Source organism: Manis javanica, chromosome 3 (genome assembly GCF_040802235.1).
Source record: "Manis javanica isolate MJ-LG chromosome 3, MJ_LKY, whole genome shotgun sequence".
Taxonomy (NCBI): Eukaryota; Metazoa; Chordata; class Mammalia; order Pholidota; family Manidae; genus Manis; species Manis javanica.
The window spans coordinates 114,154,389-114,173,634 of NC_133158.1; the positions used below are offsets into that span (position 1 = coordinate 114,154,389).

Sequence of the window (19,246 nt, forward strand, 5' to 3'; positions counted from 1 at the left end):
ATTTCAGCAAGATTATAATCCCGTCTCAAGAGATGGGAGTCTAATTTGACATGAAGAGTGTGTGTGTCTGCATATGTGTGTGTTTCTGGGTCAAAGTCTTAGTCTCACTTCCTTTCTGCACTAGAAAGAAAAGGTATTTTCTGACCGCTGGCCACTGCATTTGGCTAGTTTCCCTGCAAAGCTGTGAACAAAATTTCCTCCTCCACTTGTGCTTTTGTGAAAGAGGCCTCTGGCTGCATCCACTTTCCATCATCCTCAGAGAGTATCTGGAGGAACAAACAAACAGGATAAGTGAGCTCGATGCCTGTTCATCTTTAGTTTAGCCCTAAATTATCTCTTTGCTGGCTTTAGAGAGCTGAAATCACTCTATTTATTGGTATGGTTCAGAGATTATGGAGAGGCTGCTCTTGGGATGAACTAACTAAGCAGTTTTTACCTTGTGCTGCCTGGTTTAGCTCCTGGGTTCAAAGGAACTTTCTGAGGGCACTTGTTTTTCAACAGAAATCAGAAATATAATTCAGAAAAATAACCATCAAATCATTTGGGAAGAACGAAGGAGAGAACATATATTTTAGCAATAAGAGGATCTCTTCTGGGATGTATAACTAATTTGGCAAAAATGTTTTTATTTTAAATAAGGTCTATGTGGTTATTAGGATGATGTGGATTGATTTTGGGAGCTTTTTAGACTCGCTGACATAACCAGTTTCTGGATGTGAATCATCAGGATTCTGTCCCTCTGCACAAGCTGCTCTCTGCACCTGGAGGAGCTCCCACCTCCTCTTTCTGACCTGCTTTTTCCTACTCACTTGTTCAGGTCCAGCTCAATTGTCACCTCTTCTGTGAAGCCTGCCACAGCTCCTGATCCCCGCTCTCCTCACTGAGCACAGAGGCAGCTGCTTCCCTCTCTGGACTCCGACAGTCCCTCTTCATAGCTCCATCTGGACACTGACCACTTCTGCCCCAGGAGACTATGGAACACACGAGAGCAGGGATTTCCTCTTGCTCACGTTCATTTTTATGGGCTTCATAGGACTTCTACAGCTCAGGGGCACATGTTTGATGGGTGGATGAATTGGTAAACTACTTTGAAGAAAATCTCTTGGACTTGGTTATTTTGAATCTTTGTTAACAAATTACCTACTAGCATTCCTATTATATACGGCTAGAAATCTGATAGTACTGAAATGATATAGAGCTGCTATGTGCAGATATGTGCTTTAAAGAAGAGAGACAAGGACTTCCAGGTGGGTATGTAGCACAAATGAAAGAAAGCACTCTTGGAAATCAAAAAGAGTTCACCCACCTCTTCGCCCATATTCCTAACCATTTCCTACATTAATTGAGTGCTCACTGTGTCCAGACAGTATGCTAGGGGCTTTGCATAGACCATTCCAAAGTCCCTGTGAGATAGGTCCAATTATACTCATTTGGCAGATGAGAAAACTGAGGCACACAGATGAGTTACATTGCCCTAGGTCTCCTAGCTAGTGACAGAGACAAGTATTAGGGCCTGAGCTGTCTGACTGCAGAGTCCAGCTCACAACCTCTGAAGGCTGACAAAAGCTTTGTCCCAGGTGTGCACTGGCTGAAATCAAGCATCTGTGGCATACCAGTTCTTACTCCCAGTTCTTCAGATACATTGATGAATGAGATCGGGTTGCTGCCTTTGAAGTTCTCTGAGGGGTGGATGTAGGAGCTCAGACAGGCACACAAATTATTATAATGCAGGGTAATAAAAGTGTCATAGGTACATGCTATGGGGAAGGAACACATGCCCTCTGGGGATGGATCAGGAAAGGCTTCTTGTGGGAGGTGGCATATGAGGTGACTCTTGAAGGATGGAGAGGATACAACAGATTTGTGGGGAAGAATCCAGATAGAGGCTCTGGAGGAGAGAACCAGTGGGCCAGGTGGGAGCAGTGGGAAAGGAGGCTGGCACATGGAGGCCCCGGTTATCTGCCCGAAGCATGTGGCCAATCTCCTAAGCACTGCCAGGGGCTATTTTAAGTGAGCAAGGAGAATGTGCAGTTCAGATGCATGAAGCACAGCCTCGTGGGTCTGAAGCTCCAAATACTAGTTTACTGCCTCTGGTACACGAGTCCCAAACCTGCCCTCCTTTCTGATGTTTCTGTCTTCACTGTTGGTTTCTTCAAATTTCTCTGCCCTGGCTCTCACCTTCCCTGTCCAGCCCCGACCCCCTGCTCACTCTGATCTGAGAGTCCTGACGGGATTTCTGAGTGCCCTTCATTTGAAGGTGGCTAGTAACTTGTTTGCGGGTCATGCCTGCTGAGCACCTGCCATCCCAGTGGCCGTCTCCCTCCTCTCCCCTTAGCTGCTCCTCTGCATCCCCACTAGCACTTAGCCGTGGAGCCCCAAGTTTTAAATATCACACAAATTGTCCTTTTGGCCTTTCTCAGCCTACATAAACATTATTAAAATCCTGTTGTCTGTAAAGTGAGTAGAAACTCACTCATGAGAATCCACTCAACAACTGAAATGAAGCACTAAGAATTCAACCTACAAGATGTCCAGGAAAAGGGGCTCAAGTTCCATTCCTGTGATGATATCTTCCACCCCTGCCTGCATGTGTCCGGTTGCCATGTTCAATAGCCAGTGAAGAGCCTCAGTGCCTGCCTTCCTTCCACTAGCTGGGGCGATTCCATTTCCCCTGGAGAAGCTGAGACCACACTTCAGGAATTTGGTGCACCCACTTCTCTTACCCTGTGGCTTCTGTTCACTCACGCCTTCCATTCTCTGAGGCTTACAAAGATTGTACAGCAACCCAAGGTCCTCTTTGAAGGGGTGCCTTACTTATTAATCTTCAGACCTGCTTCGCATGGTGCCTTCCACACAGGAGTCGCTCAGCATGTGTTTCGCTGCTTCCCAGTTCACCAGGCCTCACAGACTGGAAATCCATTCCCGCACTGTTCTGCTTGTCTTGCCCATGAAAGCAGTGCCATGTATACTGCCCCCTTCACCTGCCTTGTAGGTTTTGCTCCCTGACGCTGCAATCATGTACTTAGCTCCATTCTGAACTTCCTCCTGTGTATCAAGTCCCTCTAAAACTATCAAGCCTGCAACTTGACTCTCAAAATGGAGACAATGGCCTTTAAAGTACTTTTTAAACTTCAAAGTGCTGGGCAAATATACAAGTATACTGATAAGTTTCTCATGAAGGATCATAATGGTTAAGAGTAGTGGTAGGAGGGGGTAAGGGAAGACTTAAAAACATACATATAAGGCAAATGGCAGTCACTTGAGGATGGTAATCTTAGAATAAATATCTTCTTGCTTAACAAATATTGGTGAGGTATCTTGCATGTTTTTAGTTGGAAAACAAAATGGATTTGTTTCAGTAGTATACTTCTGACTTCATTCCATCTACTTTCAAAAGCTATTTGAGAAACATACAATAAGTCATCAGCAGCAAAAGAGAAGAATTTATCTATTGGCCCCAGCTTTAAAACCGTGTGACCACTTCCCCTCTCCATCTCTCTATTTGCAAAATGACGGGGTTGGAACAGATAATCTGTAAAGTCCCTCCTGCACTGAGTGTCCATAGTTACTGAGAAAACCAAGCCATTCCCTCTGATTTCTTACAGGGGTGATTTTCCTTTTCTTGTGTCTTTTCTTGGCATACATCTCATTACTTGCCATTCTTTGTCTAAGTGTAGCTTTCCCCGACTAGACCATGAGCCCTCCTGGATCAGGACTGTGTCTTGTTCAGCCTTGTGTCATCCTAACATGGTGCCTGGCATATATCAGATGTTCAATGAATATTGTAACATGAAGAGGTCAGAGATGCTGACAACAGGTGAATAAGAAATTGGGCTAATAAGTGAAACTTAACACTTGTGTACTTGGAAAGGACTAATATTGGGAGAATAAGATTTCAAGCAACCTGTCTGAAAAAATTCTTCAGGTCATCTGAAGAATTTTCCACATTATCTAATGTGGGTGAATAAGGTAAGGCTAAAAGGATAGCATGTGTCCATTGCACATGGTAGTTTCGGTTGTATCAAATTTCTGACTTCTTTTAGATTTAGCTGGTGTCTGTCTGACACATTTTAATATCGTAAGTGGCTTCAGAGGCTGATGGAGAAGCGCCTGCCATGTACACGAGCTGCCTGTTCAGGAGTGCCTGGGGTACTGTGGTTGGGTGGTTCATTGTTCTATCTGAGCTAAAGTGATGTCAAGAAATCATTTCTTAAGTGAAAACCCAGTCACTCATCCAGACATTTTGTATTCAAAGAGCAAGTATCCTGACTTAGAATAACACATAAATAACAAGGTCCTTATTTTGGGTCCATTAACATGAAGGAGCCCAGGAATATCTCGAGTGTACGTATCAAATATTAAGACTGTGCCAAGCCTCCTGAGCTGGGGAACCGACTAGGTGATTTCCTTCCCATCAGAATGACTGTCACCATCTTAGTTTGGTCACTGCTTTTTCTAGGGCAGCTTGTATTACTGTTGGGCGCACTTTGCCTGGTGAGAAACTGGATTCATAAATAGGCTCATTTCAGCAGGGAATGTAGTTGGAGGAGGCTAGCATGCCATCTCCCGCATCAGACTCCCTTGGCCCCATCTCCTTCAGGCCTGGATAGGGTCCTTCCCAGCACAGGTTCTGAGCTCCCTTGGCTGCTGGAGTTCTAGCCAAGGAGGCTCAATTCCTGAACAGATTCAGGGGGCAGAACGTACTCTGTAAACCCAAATCAAGAGTCTGGAATACAGCCTGCCAACTGCTGTGCCTTGCTTGCCTGAGCAGATAGAATGAGAAGAAAAAGTGAAGAGAAGATGAGGACTGAAATAAATCAGAAAGCAAAATTCAGGGGTAGATAAATAGAGGGGAAATTTTTTACTGATCTAAAATTGGAGAAATGTAGAATTAAATATATAGGGACTTGTGCAAATGGATTCAATCCTCTGGCTATATAAAAAGGGAAACAGGCTCAGAGAAGGGCCAAGACTGCCCAGGATCACACAGATAGAGACCCACCTGGAATTGGAACCTAGGTCTCCTGGCTGCAGTGCTGGTAACAGAATACCATAAAGTCAGCCAGAACGTATTTTACTAAGATCATCCCTGTTTATTTAATAGAATCAGAGTCAGAGAAGAAAAAACAATTTAATTAGTTATGATTCGCCAATTCTATTGGCCCTCAATTCTTTCTTCCCTCCTTTCTCTTAAGAGTGTTTATTAAGGTTCAACTGTTTCTCAGGCTCTCCCTGCAGCTTTGAGTCTTGCAGGAGGAAGAAACTCTATAATCTACTTTGTCTCAAGACAGGAACCTGTAAAAACACCCACGCGGGGGGGCTCACCAGAGCAGCCCTTCAGAGAATAAGATTTTGTCCAAATTTGTTGTTTTTTTTGAAGCCTTTTCTTCAGTCTTTTTTTTTCAAACTCATTAAAACTATGGAATGCTTCACAAATTTGCACATTATCCTTGTGCAGGGGTCATGCTAATCTTCTCGTTGTCCTTCCAGTTTTAGTGTATGTGTTGCTGAAGGGAGCACTTTTTTTGTTTTCAGTCTTTAGACATAGGACAGTTCAAACATTTCTTAGCATATATGCCTCTTTATTTGACTGGGTGGCAGACAATATTTTTGAACAATTAACTGCTATATTTTCATTCCCTCTCTCACCTCCAGCCCAGCACTCACAGCAGGGATTTCCTTCTGCCCTGAGGCCCTTCCTCTCAAATCCAAACAGCTGGGGTCTAATCCCAGCATTCACTGCTTCCAAGAAGGCTGTTGCCACTGAATGCGTAGAGCCAAGACTTCAACTCCTGCATGTACCTAGGGACAGGGGACAAAACTGGCAGAGTAACCAGCTCTTCAAGCTTTGAGTCAGCTTATGAAGGCATTAAGTGCTTAATGAAAGAGTTTTTTCTTGATCCTATGGGCTGTGGGATTGCCAGAGAAAGTTTTTATACCTTGATCAGATATGCATTTAGGAAAGATGGTTAAACTATGGAGGATGCTTAGCAGAGAGTGCTCCGCAGTAGGGCCAGTTCCCAGGCTGCTGAGATTGTCAGAGTGGGAGGTGCTGATGGTCTGATCTTGGGCAGTTCCAAAAGTATAAAAAGGAGATGGATTCATTAGGAAAAAAAAAAAAAGAATGGAGGCTTGGAAGGATCTGGTTATGATGAGTGGGGAATGGAGGGAATCATGAGGATGGGGGAGGAAGTAAGGGAGGGAAAGGTGAGGAAAAGGAGAATTCTGGCTTGGGAGCTATAGAATTTCCAGGGGAGCACAGTGGAGGAGGGGGCAGAGAGGTGGGGCAGGATGTAGGGCAGCTCAGCTTTGGGCACATTGAGTTATGGAGCTTGTGGCACATGTAGGTATATATGCCTATAGGGAGTCTGGAATCAGAGGGACTACAGCTAAACATGTGGATTTGTAAGCCAGATGGTGATAGCAGCCATAGGCATGAGGTTCAGATGAGCTTATGCCTAAACAAATGTCCAACACCCTAACCATAGTGTCTGTGTCCCAGATACTGTTGCTGTATTAATCTTTCTAATGCACCACTCAGACCCAGATTCTCTACAGACGTGCACAACCTTCAGTGGCTTCATTAATTCAAAATGAAAGATTACTTTCAAGGGCCTTCATGAACTGGCCTCACCCTGTTCTTCTAGAATTGTTTCCTCTACAAGCAAATACCCCTATACTCCTTATAAATTAAACTGTCTTTTCTTGAATGTGGTTTAATTCTCATGCTCATTCGTTCTGCCTGCTTAGAGTGTTTCTTCTGACTCTTTCTGTTGAAATCTTATCCATTCTTCAAATAATCAAGTGAAATCTTTCCTGGTCACTCCCAAAGGTGGTCTTTTGCATTCTTATACTTCTTAGTTTGAATTGTGGTCACGGTTTTGCTCTGTGATACCCCTCCAACCACCAGCACTGCATACCTTGTGAACCTCCCCAGCCCCCAAGGGGACACCTGTACAGAATGCAGAGAACAAATAGGTCAGATCTTGGCTTTTGAGTTTCAAAAGATGAGGAAGTGGAATTACAAGAACATGGACTTTTGAGTTTGCATTTTATAGGATAAATAATAGATTCAGAAGACTAGATTAAAAACCAGGTTTCCTTACCTCCAGATTAGATGAAGATTCTCCAGACTGGCAGAGAGGGGAGCTGGCACAAACATGATGAGCAGAGAGGTTTAAGGGGTTCAGTATAAGAACCAGACCTGGAGGGACCGCTGGACAGAAGAGGAATCAGCCTCCAGGGCTCATGCAGACTGCTGTGGTGGGCACTGGGAGCCTGTTTCCATTCCACCACTGCACTGCTGGTGTTGAGGAACCACATCAGTTGTCCTGCCTGTTGGACCACTGTCATGGACAAGAACCACTCCTGTCAGTGCCCAGAGACTTTGTGAGGTCCCTCTCTCGCTTGCCATGTACGTAACTCTCTTTTCAACACCTGGGACTCTTATAAGCCCCAAGATAAAGGGTGGGATCCCAGATGTCCAGAGGACTGCTGGTGAACTTCTCCCCTGTACCACATCTATATTTCTGTGACATTACATGGAAATAGCTCAAGATGTCCCTCTTACAGAAACATTCCTATTATATACTTCTCTATTAGCATCAGATGGGAATCCTTCTTGTATTATAGATGTTTATTATAGCTGGACAGCTTCTCTTCACCTCTCCTGATGTGCTCTACACTCTGCTTTCTTCCCCAGAGGCTAGTCAGTGTGGGCTTTAGGCCTGTGGGTTTCCTGTTGGGTTCATCCAATAGGGAGTCCTGGCAAAAGACTGGGGGGAGGGGAAGGAAGGTTAAACTCCCAAACTCTTCTCTTTGGAGTTCCTGTAGCCTCTCTCTCCTCTTGTTCCCGGAGGCAGGAAATGCGGGCAGTAACAATTTCTCTGTTACCAACCATGTCAGGATACTGCACTTACCTCTTATTGCCCCTACACCCCATTTATATCTTCATACCTAGTGACTTTGTTAAGCCTCCTTGATTATCCTAACATCTGTTTTTTGCTAGAACCTGTTGCAGACTACATTTTCCAACGATGTTAAACATTATCTCCCACCCCACATGCTCTTTTTACAATGTGACTTTGACAATTCTCCCTCAAGAGGAAGTGACACTGTGACTTCTGAGTTAGTCATACAAGATGACACAACCTCTGCCTGATTCTCTTGAGACACACCTTTGGTGCCCTGAGATGTAAATAGTTTGTCCTGTGACTGATGTGCTGCGAGGAAGTCCAAGCTGGCTCATGCAGAGAGACAACGTGGCGAGGCCCTGAGACTAAAGGAAGGGGGAGATTCCTGGGCAGCTCCCACTTGCTTCAGTGCCTCCATCTGACTGCAGCTACAGGAGTGACACCAGCCGGAACTGCCCAGCTGAGCTCTTTCTGGATTCCCATCCCTCAGTTGCTATAAAAGATATGGAAACAGTTGCTTTAAGTTGCTAACGTTGACTGAATTGTTATGCAGCAAGAAATAACTAGGACAGATAGATACTGACTGTTATGTTACATAAACATCTTTCCCTACTGAGCTGGCAAAGGAATCACGCCTTATTATATTCCCAGAGCAACTATCATGCAACAGTCTACTCAGGAATATTTGTGAATGAGTCCAAAGGATGTGGCTGATATGATTTCTGGTCCTCAAGGAAGATTTGAGTGTTCTGTCCACTTGGAAAATAAGAAAACAGAGAACATTATGTTGTTGGCCACATGAAAGCAAACTTGTGGGCTCTCCTTCTACTTACAAGTATCCCTCTCTGAACCCCAGTGACCAAGAGCAGATGTCCCTCAGATTTTAGATATTCTTTTAAAATAACATTTGCATTAAGAAGTAGAACAGTAATTGTGCCAAAATGATACCATTGTCTTTCCCCAAAACTTACCTAAAGCCCCACACTAACTGTAGTTTCCCCATTTTCTCTCATTGATGTGTACTCCTTTTGTCAGTTCAAGGTCATAAAGAGAACTGTCCAAAACCAGGAAATGGAGTTAGAAGTGGGGAAAGAGGCCACTGCTGGGATAATATTCCTGAGATGATGGGTTTGAAAAGTGGGTGTGCCAGAACTTCCTGGAAAGTTTATTTTTGCTGAATTTAAAGCCTGACTTCAGACCATTAGAGCTCTTGGATAATGCCAGTTTGTTGAAACATGTAGAGAGTCAGCTGTCCCTAGAAATAAGGTTCTCTCTTGCCAGCTGAGAGTTTTGTGGTCTGGCTTGCCTATGTGCTTGAACACTTAACTTTTAAAGCGATTCATAAGGAAAGGTCAGATAGATGCTGTGTTGCTCAGATGCAGGGCTGATAGTTCATTTGGACCAGTGCTTCTCTCAGGGGAGCTTGTGAGAATGCACATTCTGACTCAGGCTGTCGGCAGGAGGGCTGGGACCCTGCAGCTCTCAGCAACTCTGAGGTGAGGCCATGCTGGCCCACTGACTATGCTTTGAGTAGTAGCCGTCTGGAGGGCCTAGCTTCCTCAGCTTGGGGAGGTCCACAGTCTGACTGACCTCTATCGGACCATCCTCTCATTGGAGCTCAAAGCTTTTTTTAAATTTCAGGTATCTTCTAGTAAAATGGAAAGGCCCATAGGCTGGGGTTTGTGTCAAAAGTGTCTCCACTCAAATTTGGTCAACAAGTATGTTGCTATTTATAACAAAAATGAATCACAGTAACAACTAAACATATTGAAATTTACCTCTTGCTGAGCTGCATGCTAAGGACTTCTGCATATTGTATTGAATCCTGTTTCTGGTGATAGCTGACCTGTGCCAGCGCCAGGATGTTGGAAACAAAACGATGCAACTGTAGGCTGCTAATATCATTGGCATTTTCATGACCCTGGAACAGACCCTTTCAAATGCTGATGGCACAAAGTTGCTGCCCCCAAACACTTAATTCTCTCAAGGATTTAGTTGATGTCTTGGTGGCATCTCAGCTGATACCCCTTGCATGTTCCTGCCTCTCTGTCTTTGCTTATACTGTGTCCTTCTGAGTACCTTTCAGCCCCTCCCTTCCCCCTAGACTAAACCCTACCCCAGGGTACAGTCACTAACTCCATGAAAGCTGTCCACATCTCCCAGGCCCCACCCATCACAGGGGCCTGCCTTCCTCTGGGTGACCACCTCTCCCTGTTTGCTTGAGACTGAAGAATTTCCTGTTGCATCGCATTTCTGTTGCTGCATAGCCAATCACTACAACTTTGCAGGTTAGCACAGCACCCAGATTATCTTACAATTATGTAGGTTGAAGTCCAGGGTGACACGGCTGGGCTCTCCGTTCAGTCTCAAAGGCTGAAAATTGGGTATCCACCAGACTGAGTTCTCACCTGGAGACCCTGGGTATAAATCCATTTCAAGTACATTCAAATTGTTGGCAGAATTCAGTTTCTTATAGTGTGGGGCTGAAATCTCTGTTTCCTTGCTGGCTGTCATCTGGAAGCCACTCAGCTCCTGGAGGCTACCACATGGTGTGTGTATTCTTTGCTATGTGACTCCCTCCATCTCTAAAGCTTCACTGAATCCCCTTGTGCTTCAAATCTTTCTGCCTTCTCTGTCTCTGACCTCCAGACCCAGATCTGAATGGCTCCTCAGAGAAGGTTGGGCCCGCCCACCTGTCTCCCTATCTTAAAGCCTATTTATTTGTACCTGCAGAATCCCGTCACAGCAACACCTACAATTAATGTTTGATAAAATCACTGGGTGAAGCAGTGGTACAGCAGAGGCAAGGAATTTGGGGAGTCACCCTAGAATTCTGCCTACCACATGTGGAATGAAGGACTGTCCCTGCTAAAACTGGGACAGTTCCAGGCAAACTGGGACTATTGGCTACCCTGATAGCAACTTCAGCAAAGACAAGAACTGGTTATTCATCTCTGTTCTGTCCCTAACCCACAGCTCTGCACCTAACAGGTTATTTGTAAGATGCTCTGCATCTGGGGTACAAGGCAGCTGATGCTTTTCCACATGCATCTATGCTATGAAATGTTGGGGACAATCAGGGAAACAATGGCTAAAACCACAGGTGCCAACCCAGAAAAACCTGGATTGGAATTCTAACTTGGCAGCATTGTGATCTCTGATTAGACACCTAAACTCTTAGAGGCTCATGTATTTGTTTTCTTCTATAAAATAGAGATAGTAGCAATACCCACCTAGTAACGTTGTTATGGGGATTAAATGAAATCATGTACATTATGCTTTGAACTCAAGGTCTGGGATGCAGTAAACCCCCAATGACACCAGTTATTAATATTATTACCATGCCAGAGCCAGTTGAATGCTAGCTAAGAGGTACTGTGTGTGACATCTCTACATGATGCAGAACAAAGGGCCGTGTGTCTGACCATTCATAGCCCCCAGCACTTAGAATAATAGAAGGGTTTTCCTGCAGTGATGTCTTGGCCAATGTGGGTAACTGAGAGGTATTCTGAAAATTCCTTTGGTAATTTAGTGCAAGAAAAATACCTTCCTTCAATTTAAAACTTTTGGGTGGTGTAGCAGTACAGATGTTAAATATATTTGTGGCTAATATTAATATTAGTCATTAATATGACTATAGAGGGTAGAGATGGGCTGGTAAATCTGAATCTTTTGAACATCTTAGTGCCCTCTGGATGAAAGGTACATGTTGAATGTGGCATTTTATGAAATGAAAAGAAAATGATTTTCTGCTACAACAGCCGTGAGGTCTCTGCAGACCAGAGGGATGTCTGAAAGCAGTCAGTGTACCTCAGGTGACAGGGTCTCTTGGGAAACATCTGGAAACTGCACATCCAACTTCACACAAGGCAAATCATGTATTAAGTTGTTTATTGAGGAATTCCTCAGTTTCAGCATATTTCTTTGCAAAAAAAAAAGGAAGCCCTTCTAGTGCAAATTTAGGCCTTGAAAAGTGCACTAAGGAGGTTGTATTGTTTCATTTAAATGATTCTTTACAAAACAACACAGACAAATGAAAGAGAGCCAAACATCCCCTTCTCCTTTCCTCCTCCCAAAGTACACAGCTTTAGCCTTAAAGGGGGATGTACTGCCTTTGTCCTGGTCTAGCAGACCAGGTGGTCACACAATCAGCTAACCAATAACAATTACAGACATTACAATTTTCTACTTCACTGCCATAAACAAACACCGAGCAATGGGGTACAGAGCGCCTGGAACATCAGCAACCTGAAAAGAAAAGGAAGACAAACAGGGTTGTGTTTCAAGATTTAGACCAAGCCCCAGGCAGTTCCAGAGCTATAAAAAAAAGAAGCTTCCTCCTCCTTTCTTCAATAACAAATGTTCCAATGAAGGGTCCCCTAATACCTGAGCTTAGTGGGGCTTAGCGAACTGTAACAGGCCCAAACAGGGGCTGTTGTGACCTCTGCGATAAATCACTTTAGTAAATTGTTGGGGAGATAGAGATTTCCCTCACTCCCTGCCCCTCCTGCACTGCCTGTAGGTTATATATAAAGATTTAAAACTGAGGAGAAAACTTGCAAAAAATTGCCTTTTTGGTTCTGTTTATTTATGTGATTGTATTTCCCATCATAGCATTATTTTTGAAACATTCTTAAATCTTGGCTGTCCTGCTCTCCTTTTACAATGCCATTTAAAGAAAGGTCCGTACCCCATGACCTTGATGTAATTTACAGTAACCTTTTTCAGTGGTTATCTCTGGCAGTTTCTGGACCAGAAAGGACCTCAGAGGTCATTTAAGCCCAGCGATTACCTAACATGGCCCGTTATCGGCACCAGCCTGGAGGTTGCTGGACCTATGGAATCAGAGTCTGGGTTGACCTGGAAAGTATGTTTAAAGGCCCCTGCTCCGCATCTCATCCTTGATGAGTTGGTCTTGGCTTATTGGTGGATATACATCTGGGCAGCCCAGGAGGGCTGCATGGAATCCCTGCACTACCACCCCCTGTTTAAAAATATGAAAACAAAAGGAGGCCGTGATCTGCCCAGGGTCATCTGATAAGTCAGTGGCAGGGATGTTCCGACCAGTCCAAGACTGTTTCCAGGGCCTGTCTATCCCCTGGGAAGGTCTCTTCATTGGCCCACCAGAGACTGGTGCACATGGCAACTCTGACTCCAGGGCTCAGGAATAGCCCCGTAGGGTCAGGGAGTGCCAGCATACTCTGAGTTTACAGGGATGCTGCCTCTTCTGGCGACCACGTCATGGCACCAAAAACTCACTTGGAAGAAACTGCCTTCCTTGCCCAACTTGCTCCATCTGACTCAGTGTCCTTTGGGTCATTTCTCTTGTCTGGAGTGCTTGTCCAAGACCAGTTGTTACAGCTACGTTTGAGATTCAAAGTAGCGACAATATAATCACTCCCCATGGGCCCTTTCTCCTTCTCTCCCTCTCTTTCTTTTAGAGAAGAGAAAGCAGTTATTTTTTGTAACCACTAATCCTTTAGAGTATTTTTATTCACTGGGATTTCATGAGGATCTGCAGAGCTGAGTGTGGAGGTGCGAGGCTGAGCGCAGACACCAGCGCCGTGCACGGGAGCTGTCCTAGTCAGGACGCTCGTTGGGAGCATCAGTCAAGGGCAGCTCTGTACTCTGGATTTGGATCTTCTGTCCTTAAAAAGACAAGCTTTAATCAGTCTGTCATCACCCTTCAGCTTGTCATTGCCATCTACAGCGGGGGTGGTGGGGAGCCACCTTCAACTTTAAAATTCACATGGAATAGTTTATTCATAATTTAAAAAAGCAACAGCCGGACTTGGTACTGTTTCTTCTCTTCTTCACTTTCTCTTTGCCCCTCCTTTGGTTCCTTTTCTTTCTTCCTTCATCCTCCGTTGTTGTCATTTTCCTCCCCATTGTCCTCACTCACCATCACCATCATCATTTCCCACCCCAGGGTGGCCCACAGAAGCAGGGGGTGGGGGTGGGAGGAACTGGTGGGTGAATGATTATGAGTGTGATTATTGTTTTCACAGCTCTAGTTGGGGTACCTGAGTGGAGGCCTGACATGGTATAATCTCTATTTGGAACTAGGCAGTGGGCTTTTTCCAAGGACTCCTTCCTGTCGCATTTCCATTTGATGTGGTGAAGCTAAGTAAAAGTTGCAGTCTATTTTGAGAAGAGAAGGAGTTTGGTGGTCTCAATACTGAGCCAAAATTCTCTTCTCCCTCTCCCACCACACAGTCTCAGAGATGGATTTTAATTGCTACATTAGATGGACTGCAGCTTGAGAGGTCTGAACATACCTGTAACAGCCAAATAACGCCTGTCAACTTCTACCCTAAGCCAATTCCTTCTCCCTTTTGTATCCTGGGGGTCATCCTACATTCAGATCTGTGCTGAGCCGTATTGCAGACTGAGGCAAAAGGCAAAAATTGGTAATAGCCTGACTTTGGTTTTTTCTCTTTTTTTTTCTGACTTTGTTTTTAAATTTCATATTTTATACATCATGAATGTTTCACTTTAATTTTTGTTTTTAAAAACATTGCATTAAAATATTATTTATCTTGATTATTGAGTTTTTTGACTCCCTCTTTAGTTTTGCACATGGTTTCAGCTTTGCCAACCCACCCCACTCCCAAATTCCCCAGTGCAATTTAGTTGGTGGCCAAGTCCTAGGTCCTGTTGATTCCACCTTGTAACTTTCTCTGAAGGTCTCTCTGTCTTTCTGCCTCTGTCTCTCTTAATTCCACTGCTACCTATTCATGTGAGGCCACCCCCTTTCTAGCTGGGACTATAGCAACACCTTCCTAACTTGTTTTCTTGCTTCATCCACCCTTGTTCTCTATCAATCCTTTTTCTCTGGTGATTCCAGAGTGCTTTTCCTGACATGTTCCCATGTCTCTCTACTTCCAACCACATAGCATCCATAGCATCCACACTCTAGCTTGACTTTTGAAGGTCCTATGTTTTGCCTCAGACTTCCTTCCATCTTTATCTTCTACTGCATTCTAATACATGAAACACTTGCTTCCCTTTCTCTTGGTTAGAGAGTATGGAATGTTGGTATAGAGGAAGTATAACAACAGATCTCTTGAGAGAATAGGCCATTGTGAAAAAGTAGATCAATTGTTCAGTGAATTTGAACCTGGTTTCCTATTTCTTCTCCTTGACTATTCAAAAGGATTTTTAGCATATTAAAGCTTCTGAGAAGACTCATCATAGGAACTCTCTATCTGTAATACATTTCCTTACTATTTGCCAATTGAACTTCTGTTCAAAATGCAAAATTAACCTTTTAAGAGATATGTTTTGCAGAAAATTTTGATAAACATTGGTCTAATAGCAAAACCATTGGGGAATCAATCTAAAAACCAAGGCTCTAGGGTTGCCACTGCGTGTGTTCATTCATTCTATCATTCATATTTCATGTAGAATTCTGAAGGAACCAAAATGAATATGACATTAAGTATTTGTCCCCAAGAGGTTCACTGGGAAAACTGGCAAACCAATACGATATGACAAGTCATAGTGGTCGTTTCAAAATAAGGAACAGATTCTGCTAGGGAGTAAGAAAGACCTTTGAAGAAGAGAGATATTTGAACCAGGTCTTGAAAGAGTGAGAGTTTGCAGAAGTAGGTGAAGAGACAACCTTCCTAAGAAAGGGATTGGAGTGTGTAAAGGGCACAAAAGGACATCATGTATTCTGGAAATGGTGAGCACAGAACATGTGATGGCATGGGATTGGAGGTGGGGAGAGAGTTCCTGGAGAGGATGAGTCCCACATTTCACAATCAAGAAGGTTTGTGAGAATGGTTCCCCCTTGAGTTGTTCAGTGTACAGCCTGTATGCCTGAACATGGCAGCCCTGGAACAAATAGTAGAGTTGGGCAAGGCCACATCCTGGAGGGATGCTAGATGGAGATTTTAGTTAGAAGACAGTTACATGACAATCCAAGTAATATTGCTTTTTGTTTAACTTCTTTAAGTCTATACAGTATATGAAAATTATTTTTTAATTTTAAAGTTTAAACAAAATATAAGTTTAGAGTTAAAACATAAACCCCACCCTTCCTCTACCCCTACCTTAACAACAATCTTACCCTTTGGCTCCATTCCCAGATGACATCTCTGTCAATGTTCTGGGTCCTTCCAGCATTTACATGCCTATATTAGTACACTTATGAGTATACTAGTTAGTAGGGTTTTTATTTAAGTGGAATCATATCTTGCATGTTATTCAGCAGCTCGTTCTTTCCATATAACAATGTACTATGAAGAACTTCCAGTCTCAGTATAAGTAGAGATTTATCTTTTTCTTTTTCAACAACCTACCATACTGGGTATTGTGGTTGTCCCCCCAGCCATCCCCTCTGCCCCTTCCCCACTAGGGAGCAGTTTTGGAATTTGGGTGGGATTGACCTCCTCCTCAGTTCTAGAGGGGAGCCCTGGTGGGTGCAAGCCTCAGCAGTTAGCTCAGGATCCCTCCAGTCTCAGGGAGGGTGAGGGTGTTTCTGGATGGCTGCAGGAAGACCCCTCTCTTTCTCACCCTGAGTAGTACTGTGCACAGATGTTAGGCCCTAGAATGTTATATAGAAATTTAGCAGCTGTGAGAGAAGCCAGCTGAGGAAGTCGGTGATCAGAGCTAAGAGAAAAATAGAAATGCAGCTGAGGCCTTCTCTAACAGAATTTGAAACCCCTCTCTACTTCTGGACTTTTCCACTAAATAAGCCCATGAATTGAACAGTTTAAGGCTGTTTGTGGAGGTCCTCACTGAAATAGCTGTACAGTAGTCTGTGGATAGACCATTGTTTAACCGGGCTTCTATTGTTGGGCTTTAAGATTTTATCTGTTTTTTTTTGTTGTTGTTATTTGCTATTACAAGCAATACCACAAAAAACATCTCTATAGGACTGTTTTTTAATACGTAAAATATTTTGTAGAAAAAAATGTAGAAGTGGAATACTGGACTGAAGAGTGTGCATACTTTTATTTTGGTAGAAACTATCAAATTATACTCCTCTCAAGGCAAACCACCACTGATAGAGTTTAAAAGTGCTCAGGGGTAGGATTTTAAATATTCTGAATACCATCTGCCAATCAATGCAGATTTTAGCAGCTGCCTGTATTAAAGCCTGTAGTACTGAAGCAGTGTCCTGGGGGATTCCAAGGGAGAGGACAGGGTGGCTGGGTCAGCAGGGTACACTGAGAGGGTTCAGGTCAATAGCTGTTTACCAGCTTCCATGGAAGTACCTGAGTTGATTGATCTATTTGCCTGTCAATGCCCTGGCTATATAGTAAGTTGTGATGTTTGGTAAAATAAACTTCTCTTCCTTGTTCTTTTTCAAAAATTCTCTTGGCAATTTTTTTTATTATTATTATTTTTTACATTGTCTTTCCCAGATAAAGTGTGTGCAAAAAGCTCTGATTTCTAGATGGCTCATTTCATCCCCTGCTGGAGAAGGAATGTACCATCCCTTCCGGAGGCAGATCTTTGACCAGATCTACCAGCCATTCTTTGGGTCATTTTTCTGAATTAACTAGTTAGAACCAAAAGTAAAGTGACTGTGTAGAATGAAAATCTCAGAGAATGCAGTGCTTGGACAAAATGATGGATGGAAAGAGAAACCTCTCAGCATGCTGTGGCCCATTTTACATAGGAGAACACTTGGATCCGGACAGGAGAGGTGATGTGGGGAAGGCCACACTGAGAGTGGGTGGCTGCTCACCTGTAGCCCAGAGCTGCGCTCCCATGCTCACCTCCCCGGGCCAGGTGGCATCTGTGCTCGGTGTCTTTGTGGAGAGACACAGCCCTTGAGGGCCTTCAGGGAATCATTGCATGTTCCGTACCTGCTCACAGACCCAGTACCTGGAAACCAGAGAGAGCTGGGAGTGGGTCTGGCCTGGCAATAGGGTTCCTAGGCAGTTCTGGAGACCCCGTTCTTTAGAAGATCCCCTTACCCTGCCGTATTTTCTTCATATCTCTATTACCACCTGGAATAGTATTTATTTATTTCCATCTGCCACGTGTCATACCCTCTTTCTTCCCCCAGAACAGGAGCTCCAGGAGGGCAGAGACTATGCCTACCACATGGCAGACACTCATTAAATGTTTGCTGAGTGACTGGGTAAACTGAACAACTATCTAAATAAAATAAAAAATAGCCAAGAGATTTTAGCTGCTCTAACAAATACCACAGATTGAGTAGCTTACAAACAACAGAAATTTAGTTCTCAGAGTTCTGGAGGCCAGAAGTCCAAGACCTAGGCCCCAGCAGACTGGGTGTCTGGGAAGGGCCTAATTTCTTGCTCATAAATGGTGATCTTCCCGCTGTAACCTCATGTGGGAAAGGGCCAGGGGACATTCCAGGGTCACTTTTATAAGAGCACTGATCCTATTCATGAGGGCTCCAGCCTCAGAACCCAAGTCTTCCAAAGGCCTCACCTCCTCATACCATCGCATTGGCGGCTAGGGTTTCAACATATGAATTTGGAGGGACGCAAACGTTCAGACCATAACGGTGACTGAGGAAGCTCTAATAGGTTAGTCGCCTATGTCTCCAGGGAGACAGCGTTGACGCCAGTCAATGCCACAGCCTTGTTGGAGAGGCAGATTGGGCCAGGGCTGTGGATACACGCAGACTGAGGACCCTGTCTCAGGAGGGTCGGCTGCGGGGCACAAAGACCTCAGCCAAAGGGCCTTAGGGAATTTTCACAATCCCTTTCATCTTTCACTGGGCTTCTTTCCAAAATCTTCAAATGCTAAGGAAGAATAAAAAGTAAGCAGATTGTTTATAATCTGTGGTTCTTTTTTTCTTTTTTAACCTTGAAGCTGAGCGAACAGCAACAGTGGAGCTCACCCCAGAAGATTGCTGAAAGTTGTATTTGGGTATTTCCCCTAAGTTCATCGGGCTCTTCAGAAGGAAAGGAGGAAATATATCATGGAGAGGTATTGACAGGTGCTAGTGTACTGAGAGTTCAGCCAAGTTCAGAGGATATTTAACATGCTTGTCTTGCCACCCTCTTCTCATGAATAGCGTATCACTGTACTAAGCCCTGTTCATTTCATCTGCAAAATGGGATTGAGAAGACCTACCTGGCAGTGTTTGGGGATGAAATGAGCTGATGAGTGTGAAAGTACCCTGCAGACTATCTGATGTTGTATGAGTGCATTATTGTTTTCATTAAGAAAGTATCTGAATTCTGCATGGTAAACGTGGCATATGCCAATGGCAAAATAATTCATTGAGATATACATTTGGAATTTATTCTTTCTGTGTTTTCCCTTCTCTTATTCCAGGTGGATAGGTAGGCCTTTTGACTTCCCTGGTTTCAGGACTCTTTGGGCCATAGAACTGACAG

General features: G+C 44.0%; 1 non-coding gene across 1 annotated transcript; it reads right to left on the reverse strand.

Annotated features, from left to right (window-relative positions):
• Positions 1-5,413: 5,413 nt before the first annotated feature.
• LOC118973524 (U6 spliceosomal RNA) lies at positions 5,414-5,520 on the reverse strand. The gene has a single exon (XR_005062923.1). It is a non-coding gene; the product is annotated as a U6 spliceosomal RNA (small nuclear RNA).
• Positions 5,521-19,246: the final 13,726 nt, after the last annotated feature.